This window comes from Triticum dicoccoides, chromosome 3A, assembly GCF_002162155.2.
Source record: "Triticum dicoccoides isolate Atlit2015 ecotype Zavitan chromosome 3A, WEW_v2.0, whole genome shotgun sequence".
Lineage (NCBI taxonomy): Eukaryota > Viridiplantae > Streptophyta > Magnoliopsida > Poales > Poaceae > Triticum > Triticum dicoccoides.
This window is the reverse complement of record NC_041384.1, coordinates 99556437-99569467: the sequence shown is the minus strand read 5'-3', so window position 1 is coordinate 99569467 and position 13031 is coordinate 99556437. Positions and strand designations below refer to the sequence as shown.

The 13031-nt window shown below is 46.8% G+C and overlaps 1 pseudogene; it reads right to left on the bottom strand.

The window, feature by feature from the left end:
* Positions 1–6526: 6526 nt before the first annotated feature.
* LOC119273860 lies at positions 6527–6665 on the bottom strand (annotated as a pseudogene).
* Positions 6666–13031: the final 6366 nt, after the last annotated feature.

The following is a 13031-nucleotide window of genomic DNA, read 5'->3' as shown; positions in this document are numbered from 1 at the left end:
CCGCGCCTCGATGAGCCCGGGCATGTGGTCACTCCTGTGCTCCTGCCGGCTGGGATGTCGAAGCTCCTGGAGTGCCCGAGTCTGCTTGCCCCTGCCAATGGCATTGAGGATGAGTTGGCCCGCGTTCATCGGCCTCTGCCATGGGCCTCCATGGCCGACAAGGACACAGACGAGGACAGTGAAGAGGAGCTGGCCCCCCAAATGCCGCAAGCTGCCATCAAGACTGTTGACTCCAGCAGATTGTGTGTACAACACGAGGCGGATTCAGGAGGGGGTTGGCAGGAGGTGCTGCCGCGGCGCGGCCTGTGTCATACGACCTCGCCAATCCCGGCTTTTGCTCCCCGTGCCATCCCCGCTTGGCTCAAAGGTAGATGCTGCAGATGTCTCGTTCCTGGGCATCGTGCCGCTGATTGCAGGGATCCGTTTCGCTGCTCCCGCTGCCTCGAGAACGGTCATCGCTCTCGCGGGTGTCGCAATGCTTGGCGTCCGCTCAGCTTACTGTCTAAATCTGTCATGCCGTTGCTGCCTGTCCACATCAATAAGCATCATCAAGCTTCAGCTCCACGCCGGGCTCATTCCGAGGCGATTCGCTGTGATTCTTGGGCATCTGTTGTTGCTGCTCCCACAGGCTCACCAACCCCAAGTAATTTGGCCATGCAGTATGGTCTTGCTGCACAAGTCAGGTTGATGCGCTCTGAACTACAAGATTTGGCTTCATTTCAGCTGAAGGAGGCGGTCCAGCCTCTACGTGATGTCACTGAACGTATGGATGGTTGTCTGATTCGGTTTGAGAGCTTTCTGGAGCGTACAGAGATTGCTCTGGATAAGATCTATGTTGCTTTGGATGTGAAGGAAAAAAACCCTGCTATGACGGATACTGACGTTGACTTTGCTGACGAGAGGGTTGCGGACCTCTACGGTTGCTTCTCCCCTCATGCTAGGGCCAGTTCACCACCGTTGCCTGCCCAGCCCTCGGTGCCTGCTACCTCCGTTGGTGACGCCACAACCGTGGTAATGGCTCCGGCGATGCAGATTATGCCCGAGCTTCAACAAATGTGTGAGGAACCTGTTTCGCCGCTACTAGGGGAGCATCTTCAAGGTGGTTCGCTCGTGCCCTCGGTTGTGGCTTTGGCTCCTGCTCCAACCACTCCGGATCCTAGCCAAGCATCTTTACATGAAGAGAAGAGTTGTCGTGATTCTAGTGTCATGCCCTCGCCGAAGCCCATCGGACTCATGGTTCCTGTGGGTGAGGATATTGTTGTGGCCGGTGTGGTGGTACCTAATCCTGGGGCCCTCTTTGCCGCCAAGCTTTGTGATTTTCTCGCAGAATTGGATGCTGATAAATCTGGAAAGACGATTGGATGTCTCTTGAAGGAGAAAGCATTGAGGGACAAATGCAAGAAAGGTGGTATTAATCCTCGACCTGGCATCCTCAAGGAGAAATCTAGCAGGACCAAAAGTAAGAAGGATGGTGCAAAAGGGAATTCACAAGTGTTCCATGATGAATCAGATTTCTGGTCTGCAAGCGAGGGCTTGGTGGTGTACGTTGACTTTTTCGATGTGTTTCTTTCAAGTTGCAACGATTCAATGGGGTTTTCATTGTGATGTTGAGACCCATGTGTTGGGAAGTGACATTAAAATTGTGTTGGGTGTGTCTGTCAGCGTGCCTATGTGGTCGTGTGTCTCCATAATTTGGGAGTAGTTGGCATGATTGTATGTGTGTGCTTGTTCAATTGTCTTGAGCAAGTTTGTAACGGTTTTTGCCCAGTTCTCCGTAAATTAACTGGGCAATTCTCTTCTTCTTAATTAATGGATGAGGCAATACTTTTGCCTCCGTTTCAAAAAAAAAAGGTTGGCTCGGTACGGGTGTGTTGTCACACTAACTGGCGCTGCATGTGCTGATGGTTGTTGCTTCCGTGCCCTCGTGTTGTACACTTGTACTCCTACTTTGCACTTGTCTAGGTATCGCTAGGTCCTTCCCGGTTTGGCGTTCCTTTGGTTGTGTGTTCTTTGAGCATTGTATGGATCGTGCCATCTTTGGCGTGCAATCTTCTATATTAATCAATACATGCAGCAGTTTTGTATGGTTAAAAATTGATTTTAGATTGGCGAAGTGATTTTATAGTGATGGGAAGCAGTAGCACACTAGACTATCACGGCAAAAGCCACTAGTGCAATTCCTTAGACGCCTCTGAAGAGCTTCTTTTGTTCGTTATGTGCCACTTCTGTCTCAGTCACGTATAGTGTGTGAAACAGCGGAGAACGTCGTACCTCTCTCCAGGCGACGGTTTCGTGTTAATATAGGCAGGGGGCATATCCCTGATAATCATACAAGTTTGTTGAGATTACATGTTGAGGTACAAGGAAAGTAGAGATAAGATACACATAAAGAGATTACAACCATATACTCTAACTAACCTAGACCGAAACTTATCTCAACTAAACCGGTGCGTGGTGCGCCCCTTGAACCTGAACATTATATGGTTTAACACCCTCCCATAATCACAACTTGGACAAGTTGAGATTACGCTTAAATTCTTCAACACCTCTGGTAGGCAAAGCTTTAGTGAAGCCATCTGCAACTTGGTCTTGAGACCGAATGAATCGAATATCCAGCATTTTTTCTGCAACTCTTTCTCTGACAAAGTGAAAATCTATTTCGATATGTTTTGTTCTTGCATGAAATATTGGGTTAGCAGAAAGATAGGTGGCACCCAGATTGTCACACCATAAGCATGGAGCCTGTTTACTATGTATCCCATGCTCTTTCAGTACTGACTGAACCCAAATAATTTCTGCAGTAGCATTTGCTAATGATTTGTATTCTGCTTCTGTGCTAGATCTAGACACAGTAGCTTTTTTCTTAGCACACCATGAGATTAAATTTGGACCAAAGAACACTGCAAAACCACCTGTTGAGCGTCTGTCATCAAGGCAACCTGCCCAATCAGAGTCAGAAAAGGCACTTACAAGTGTTGATGGTGACTTGGTGAAGGTGAGTCCAACACTGAAAGTGTTCTTGACATATCTAAGTATGCGTTTTGCAGCTGTCAAATGTACTGTAGTGGGTGCATGAAGGAACTGACATACTTTGTTCACAACAATAGAAATATCAGGCCTAGTCAGAGTTAAATATTGCAGTGCACCAACCATACTTCTGTACCTGGTGTTATCCTCTTGATTCAAGAGTTTCCCTTCTGTTAAGGATAGTTTCTCAGAGCTGGATAGAGGTGTTGGAGCTGCCTTGCAACCTTGCAACCCTGCTCTTGCTACAAGATCAGTGGCATACTTCTCTTGGGACAAGTGAAGCTCATCTCCATTTCTTTTTTACTTCAATGCCAAGGAAGTAGTGCAAGTCTCCTAGATCCTTAAAAGCAAACTCAGAGTTCAAATCCTTGAGGAGTGCTGAAATAGCTTCATCAGATAAGCTAGTGACAATAATATCATCAACATATATGAGTACAAATATAGATGTATTTGACTTGTTGAAAATAAACAGTGAGGTGTCAGACTTGGACGGAGCAAACCCAAGTCCTTGAAGCTTTGAACTCAACCGAGAATACCATGCTCTAGGAGCTTGTTTTAATCCATATAGAGCCTTGTCAAGCTTGCATATGTGGAGGGGTTTTATCTGTTTTCAAACCCAGGAGGTTGTTTCATGAACACTTCCTCTTCCAGAACACCATGAAGAAACGCGTTCTGAACATCTAGCTGGCGTAGACTCCATCCTCTGGATACAACAATAGACAAAACGAGACGAATAGTAGCAGCTTTCACTACATGACTAAAAGTATCCTCATAGTCTAGACCATACCTTTGCTTAAATCCTTTTGCAACTAGTCTAGCCTTATAACGATCTATGGTGCCATCAGATTTCTTTTTAATTCTGAAGACCCATTTACAATCTATAACATTTTTACCTTTGCCTTGACGTGCTGGAACTAAGTGCCAGGTTTTATTTTTGTGGAGCGCCATGTATTCATCTTCCATAGCCTTCTGCCACTTTGGATCGCCTAGAGCTTCTGCAACAGAGTGTGGGATATCTGGTTCATGTGAAACACAAGCAAGTCCAAACTTTGCTAAAGACTTGTATTTTTTGGGTTGAGTTACTCCCCTGTGAAGCCTAGTGCGGGGTGGTGAAGAAGGATCCACAGAAGATCCAGCGCCAGGAACAGCTGCAGGCTCGCTGGGCGAGGACATGCAGACCAGATCTTCTGTGGCCGATGCACGTGAAGCTGAAGAAGAGGGCGCCGCAGAGGATCACGATCCAGCAGGGGGCGCATGATTTTGCAATGATTGCGCCGGTGGGACAGGGGCTGTAGCGGGATCCACACAGGAATCAGCGCCCGGATCCTGCCGTGATGGGCGCCGCGCGTAGCAGCGCGTGTCGGGGCCGAACCGACTAGGTGCGGGGCCAGACGCGGGGCCGGGCGCGGGACCAGGCGCGGGCGACTGCAGTTGGCGCCGCGTGGCGCTGGTGGGTTGGCGCGGAGCAGCCACTGGGCGGTCCACCGAGCCGCTGGTGGCGTGAGGCGACGCGGGGCTCGGGGCGGATCGGTCTGGCGCGGATTCCGCGGGGGCCAGGGTGGCAGACTGGCGCAGAAGCGATCCCGAGGGGGATGCGCCTGGATCTCGAGGTAGATCCGCTCCGATGCTGCTGCTGTTTTGTCCAGGAAGCATAAAATGTTGATTTGAGCTGATTTCTTCACCATTTTCTGCACAATTTTTTTCTGTTGCATCACAAGACTCAAGACCATTATTAGTAAGAGGATTAGTCAACAATTGATCATCAGTGTCTAAAACATCCCCATTGTCATGACCGGTGAGATGTGAAGGTAGAATAAGAATCTCCTTTTGAAGAAGGGCTCCGGCGTTTGGATGAAGTTGTGCAAAAGGGAAAACAGTTTCATCGAACACAACGTCACGGGAAATATAGACACGTCCAGTGGATACGTCAAGACACTTTACACCCTTATGTTGTGGACTATAGCCCAAGAAAACACACTGTTTTGATCGGAACATGAGTTTGCGGTTGTTATATGGCCGAAGATTCGGCCAACACGCACACCCAAACACTCGTAGAGATGTGTAATCAGGTTTTGTATGAAGGAGACGTTCTACTGGAGATTCATTGTTGATGACTCTACTAGGCAACATGTTTATGAGGTGGACTGCGGTGAGAAAAGCCTCATCCCAGAATTTCAAAGGCATAGAGGCAGCAGCAAGTAAGGCTAGGCTAACCTCAACTATATGCCTGTGCTTGCGCTCGGCTGATCCGTTTTGCTGGTGAGCATGGAGGCATGACACGTGGTGTGATATACCAATTTGCTGAAAAAAGGAGTTGAGGTTGCGGTACTCCCCTCCCCAATCGGATTGGAGAGCTAGGATCTTGCAATCAAACTTTCTTTCTACTAGTGCTTGAAAGTTGTGAAAAACTTGAAATACATCAGATTTCTTTTTGATGAGATAGATCCACGTGTACTTGCTATAGTCATCGATAAAACTCACGTAGTAAGTGTGTCTGCCAACTGATCTAGGAGCAGGACCCTAAACATCGGAAAAAATGAGCTCAAGAGGTTTGGTGGAGACGCTTGTAGACACAGGATAAGGTAGTTGATGACATTTAGCACACTGACATGAATCACAAATTGTTTCACGATCTCGCTCACCAACAAACGGGAGCTTATTCTTTTTAAGCAAATGTTCAACTAAAGAAAAAGATGCATGCCCTAATCTATCATGCCACCGTGTTGAAGAGACTTTGGTGATACCATAGGCTTCTTTATTCAATCTCCTAAGCTCCGGAATCAACGGGTACAACCCTCGAATGCATCTACCTCGATACAGAATTTTCTTCGTGACCTGATCCTTGATCAAAAATAAAGACGGATGAAACTCAAGGAATACATGGTTGTCAATGGCAATGCGATGAACTGAAAGGAGATTTTTCGAAGCACTAGGGACATGCAAAAATTTTCTTAAACGAATATTTCTATGGGGGGGTTTGAGCACTGAATGACCAACGTGGCTAATGCTCATACCTTCTCCGTTGGCAGTGTGAACTTGGTCTTGCCGCGGTATTTCTCACGAACTGTCACCTTTTCCAGCTCGCTCGTGATGTGGTCAGTTGTGCCACTGTCCACATACCAGTTCGTGTCGATGTCGTAGGAGCCATCAGCAGCACCTGCAACTTTCTCATCTTGTGAGGATTCGCCATCATCTTCATAGCGATACCAGCAGTCGCGGGCGGTGTGGCCTAGCTTGCCGCAGATTTGGCATCGTGGCGCATTAGGGTTGGTGCGAGGCCTGCCACCACGGCGGCCCCTGTTGTTGTTGTTGGAGGGCCGCCCGCCGCCGCCGCCGCCACCACGAGAGGAGTTGCCGCCGCTGCTGTTTCCGCCTGATGGCGGCTTGCCCTTGTCGCGCGGAGGTCCACGATAGCGTGAACCGCCACCGCCGCGAGAGACCATGTTAGCAGATGACTTGAAGCTCCCGCCCGAGTTGTTGTTGTAGAGGGCGAGGCGCTGATCAAAGTTGCTTATCTGAGCGTAGAGGTCGTCGATGTTGATGGTGTCGGTGCGCGCGTCGTTGGCCGAGACGAGGGGTTGATACTCCATGTCGAGGCCGGCGGTGATGTAGGAAACAAGCTCATCGTCATCGATGGGCTTTCCGGCGGCTGCGAGCTCATCGGCGAGTGCTCTCATCTGGGCGAAGTAGGCAGCAACAGATTGCGTCCCCTTCTGCGCCGTGGAGAGAGCAACCCGGATGTTGTTGACGCGGGCTCGAGACTGCGACGAGAACATGTGGGCGAGAGCCGCCCAGAGCTCGTGCGGCGTGGCGATGGAGGTAACCTGTACGAGGACCTCTTTGGTGAGAGTATTGGGCAAGTATCCAAGTACCTGCTGCCCTTCTTTGAACCAGATCGGATGGAGAGGGTTCGGCGTCTGCTCTTTTTTCCCGTCTTTGTCCTTCGTGACGAGGATCTTGACATGTTCTGGCATGGAGCCGTCGGCGTAGCCAAAGAGGCCAGCCCCTCTCAGCTGCGGTGTCACCTGCGCACGCCATAGGACGTAGTTGGTGCGGGTGAGCTTTTCTGCAACCTGCCCAAGGGAAGCCTGGACGGTGCTGGAGGAGGACGACATGGCTGGCGGTGGATGGGTTTTGCTAGATGCGATGGATAGAGGTGGCTCTGTATACCATGTAAAACAGCGGAGAACGTTGTACCTCTCTCGAGGCGACGGTTTCGTGTTAATATAGGCAGGGGCATATCCCTGATAAGCATACAAGTTTGTTGAGATTACATGTTGAGGTACAAGAAAAGTAGAGATAAGATATACATAAAGAGATTACAACCATATACTCTAACTAACCTAGACCGAAACTTATCTCAACTAAACCGGTGCGTGGTGCGCCCCTTGAACCTGAACATTATATGGTTTAACATAGTGCAATTCCTTATTGAGCTGCATATTGAAGGACTTATGCAGTTCATTCCTTATGGTTTCGAATTCATGCAGGAAGGCTAGGGAACTCATGAAGAATCCTCCTGCTGAAGGTGAGCAGTGAGGGGCGTGCACGTTTAACTGCAGGCTGCAACATGTGCCAGTTCTTACTAAAACTGGAGTCAGCATCAACTTCTAATCCTTGTGTTTTATTTGAACTGAAAGACTGAAGCGTGTAGCGAATATTGCGTCTTCAGATTGCTAAGATGATTTTCTATGAGATTTTCTTGTCTGGCCCTTGGATCATAATGGCCAGTTCCTTTACTTTTTTTTTCTTTCGAGAAAACGCAAAATGATTTTTGCGTTTCATTGCATTGAAAAGATGAGAGAGAGTACATGCCTCCTAGGAGGTTATATTTACAGAATCCTAGCGCCCGATCAGTGGACATCCCAGGAGTTCCTTTACTTTTGGATGAGTATGTTTGCAAGTCCAATTATTCAGTTTCTGTGCAAGTCTTCTTATCTTTCATGATCACTCGGTCGCTCAGGTATACAAGTAGGGTGGATTATTGTATCTGGTTCTTGTACATTTCCCACAAATAAGAGCATATTTTCGTGGTACCACTGTGTGTCCGTCTTTGCGTCCAACCTTTTTTCCGATAAAGTGCATAGGGTGCCCGCACCGTCAGTGAAGCTTTTCGGGGCTTATGGGTGCAGGACATGATACCCGGCCTCTCTGCGGTTGAGGTTGCTGAGCAGCGAACAAGTCATGTTGGCCGTTCTCTTGGGACCGGAGCTGCTCATGCCTGCCGCTCTCTTGAATATGTCTTGTCTTCTCTGGTGTTGATGAAGCTGCTGAATATGCTTGTGACGGTCATGGTCGATGCAGCGGGAAGGTGCTTTTCTGTGAATTTCCGGCGGAGTCGAAGTCGTCGGGCTGTGAGTGCGGTTGGCCATGTACGGAGATCGCCTTTTGTCGGCGATGTGCTTGTTAGAACATGATTGGTTTAATGCATACTTGGCTAGTCAAATATTGAAAATACCAAGACTTGTCAAACATTATTATTTTTATTATGTGAGATTGAGTAGACAACTTGGTAATCGTACCAATATTTGGTACAGTGCCAATTGGCCTGTGATATTTTTTTTGCACTAAACCAATCATGCTCCCAGTTTGTGCTGTATTTGCTCAACATAGAGTCCACCAATTTATGAATAACTGAGAGGGTCATGCATGTAACATTAGTATGTCGTTTAAGGCTTAGGGCCTGTTTGGTTCCAAATAAGTCACAAACTTATAAGTCGAAAAGTGAAAAAAGTGACTTATTTTGTCAAACGGACCCAACTTATAAATCACCCCAACTTATAAGTCATAAGTTGCTCCACCCCAACTTAAAACTTATAAGTCACCTCTTTTGCGTGGGTCCCATCACCTTTACATTAAAAAACAAAGTGGGAAGGTGTGATCAGGTGACTTATAAGTCAGGTGACAACCAAACATGTGTGACTTATAAGTCACTGGTTCTAAGTCACCTGACTTATAAGTCAGGTGACTTATTGAAACCAAACAGGGCCTTAACTAGATCCTCATTGACTGATTTGATTTGCAAAGTAATCCCAATAAATCAAGGGGACTGGTATGTTGGAAATATGAGCAATTTACCAAATGATTTTATTAACAGAAATATTAGATACAACATGACTAATGTAGCCGTGATAAAGCAAGTCATGCAACCTGACGGAGAAAAAGTAAATAGCATTTGCATATATGAACTTGAACTGAACACATCTAGGACAGGCACTAGATCATGTTGCATATATGGAGTAGAACCTAACACATGTAGGGCAAGTACTAGTACGAGAAACTGTCGCAGGACATCTGACAGAAAGAAAAAGAACACATACGGGACAGCAGCAGCAGAAGCACTGGACTTGGGGTCGACATCCTCTCCAGCCATGTCGTTGCTGATGTAGTCGACGTCGGGGCAGTAGTTGTCGGAGTTCGTGATGAAGAAGCCAGTAGTCGTGCAGAGCACTCCCTAAAAACCTTATCACCCTACTCCCGTACAGGACTCAAAAGGTGCGGTCTTGGAGGCCTACTGTCCCGACGTGCGGTGCACGCTGCAAGCCGGGATGAGGAAGACAGCAGCAGCTCAGAGATGGAACCGATGGCGAGGGACAGAGTAGTTCTGGTGCGTCTCTCTGGAAGGAGCGACCTCCCTTTTACAGGCGCAAGAGAAGGAGGCGAGAGGGCAGCGACGGGAGGCGAAACGAAGAGATGGAGGCGAAGTGAACAGCCAGCAGCCGAAGGGCTGCACCGTTCGCATTCGAACTCCACTTTCGGAAAAATCTTTTCAGCTTTCGTGTGACCTTTCGTACACCCGTAGTGCGTGGCAAAAATTTAGATATCGGCTCGGCTCATTCCCGCAACCCGTGGCGCGGCGCGGCGCGGCGCGTCGCGTCATGACGAGGCGTGGCGTGACGAGGCGGGCGGCGGAGGAGGAGCGCATGTGGATATCCCTCTTGTTCTCATTCTCGTACAAGTGGGGAAAGAACCTCCCTTATAAGGAGGTCCAACTCCCACTAAACTAGCAATGTGAGACTAAACTTTAGTAGTATCCCTTGCCTTGCACAAATGAGCTAAGTGGGCCTCTAGGATTTATTATGAATTTCTGAAATAGTTATTGGGCTGCCCAAAATAGACTAAATTCCAGTAATCCCCCACCAGATCCCAGAGGCACACAGAAATTTGCCTTTGGTTCCAAAACACTGTTTTATATACCGGTACAGCAGTGGAGACTGTTAAGTTGAACTTCCACCTAAAACTCTATGCTACACTAGTAAGCAACTTGAATAGTGGACTGGGCCTTGAACTGCAAGTTTTCTACGAATATAGCTTCACATAAAACCTTGACCGATACGTGGCTACCGTGGGTCTTCTCCGCGAGTGGAGCTTATGCGTCATACTCCGTGACCTTTCATGAGTTTACTAGAGAGAAACCTATTATCATAGATTGCGACGTTTGACAATCAGACTCATATAGGTGTGTTCTTCAAAAGATATTTTGCAGGATAACATCTCTGCTTAAATAAGCCACTTAGAATACATTAAGATATACATCAACCTGCCATGCAGATTAGGAGAGTATTGCATCTTCATAGAGTGGTATTGTGAATAGTAAGGATACTCTCCTCTCAGTTGACCAACAGCTTGTCTTCCATATCTAATTCACGGGATCTTCGATCACAAAAAATAGGTTACCACTGTGAACAACTCATATTGTGGGTCTCATACCCATCTCTCTCGATGCATTATCTATCACATTACGTGATAGACCCTTAGTAAAAGGATCTGCTAGATTTTTAGACGTTTGGATATAATCCAATGCAATAACTCCGGAGTTTTTTATTTTCCTGACAGACTTTAACCTTCTCTAAACGTGTCTTGATAACTTCATGTTATCCTTTGAGCTGCTCACTTTCGTGATCACAGTTTGATTGTCGCAGTTCATAAGGATACCCGATACAGGTTTCTCAACAACCGGCAAGTCATTCAAGAGCCGATGAAGCCAATCTGCTTCAACCGTAGCTGTATCTAGTGCTGTGAGTTCTGCTTCAATTGTTGACCTCGTTAACATGGTCTGCTTGGAAGACTTCCAAGAAACAGCGCCACCTCCATGAGTGAATACATATCTGCTCGTGGCCTTTATCTCATCAGCATCTGAGATCCAATTTGACTCACTATACCCTTCAAGCACCTTTGGGTGCCCGGTGTAATGAATTCCATAATTCACAGTGCCTTTCAAATAACGCAAAACTCTTTTTAGAGTTTTCCAATGCACATCTCCTGGTTTTGAGACAAACTGACTCAGTTTGCTAACAGCAAAAGAGATGTCAGGTCTAGTAGCACTGGCTAAGTACATAAGCGAGCCAATAATCTGAGAATACTTCAATTGGTCTCTAGCAATTCTTCGATTCTTTCGAAGTAAGACACTTGCATCATAAGGTGTTGGAGAGGGCTTGCAGTCACTATAGCCAAAGCGACTCAAGATCTTTTCCACATAGTGAGATTGAAGCAATGTAATCCCACCATCATCTTCTCTCAACAACTTAATGTTCAGAATGACATCAACCACTCCTAAATCCTTCATCTCAAAACATCGAGATAGGAAATTCTTGACCTCCTTAATAACATTCAGATTTGTTCCAAAAATTAGTATGTCGTCAACATACAAGCAAAGGATAACTCCATCGCCCACACCATGGCGATAGTACACACATTTGTCAGCTTCGTTTACAACAAAGCCTACGGCTGTTAAAATTCTTTCAAACTTCTCATGCCACTGTTTAGGTGCTTGCTTGAGTCCATACAAAGACTTCAGCAACTTGCACACTTTTCCTTCCTGACCATCTAGTACAAACCCATCTGGTTGTTCCATATAGATTTCCTCGTCCAACTCTCCATTTAGGAAAGCAGTCTTAACATCCATTTGATGAACGAGAAGACCATGCGAGGCAGCTAGTGAAAGTAGAACTCGAATAGTGGTCAGTCGAGCCACATGTGAGTAAGTATCAAAGAAGTCTTCACCTTCCTTTTGGGTATATCCCTTAGCTACGAGCCGAGCCTTGTACTTTTCAATAGTACCATCAGGCCTAAGCTTCTTCTTGAATACCCATTTGCATCCTATAGGTTTGCACCCATAAGGACGATCAGTTATCTCCCAAGTTTCATTCGCCAAGATGGAATCCATCTTGCTACGAACCGCTTCCTTCCAGTAGTCAGCATCTTCAGATGCATAGCCTCTGAAATAGAACTGGGAGTGTCATCTATGAGGTACACAAGAAAATCATCACCCAAGGACTTTGCAGTCCTCTGCCTCTTGCTCCTAATAGGAACTTCATTGTTCTCCTCCACAGGACTTTCAAAGTGTTCCATCGAAATTGTAGGTTCGGTAATTGTAACTGGTTCCTGATTTGATGAACTAGGCATCTCCTGATTAGATGAGGTAGCCATATCCTTTATGGGAAAGATATCTTCAAAGAAAGTCGCATCATTCGACTCCATGATCGTACCGACATGCATGTCAGGTACCTCAGATTTTACAATCAAGAATCTATAGCCAATGCTATGAAAAGCATATCCCAGGAAAACACAATCCACAGTCTTTGGTCCAAGCTTCCACTTCTTTGGAATTGGAACATTGACTTTCGCCAAACAACCCTATGTTCGTAGATAAGAGAGTTTTAACCTTTTCTTCTCCCATTCCTCGAATGGAGTTATCTCTTTGTTCTTTGTGGGAACTCGGTTTAGGACATGACATGCCGTCAATATCGCCTCCCCCCACCATGCCTTGGAGAGACCTGACGTGTCTAACATGGCGTTAACCAAACCAGTTAGAGTACGGTTCTTTCTTTCGGCTACCCCATTTGACTGAGGTGAATAGGGAGGCGTCCTCTCATGGATTATACCATGTTCCGCACAAAAAGCATCAAATTCATTGGAAAAATACTCTCCACCACGGTCGGACCTAAGCCTCTTGATTTTTCGATCAAGTTGGTTTTCCACTTCAGCTTTATAGATCTTGAAAA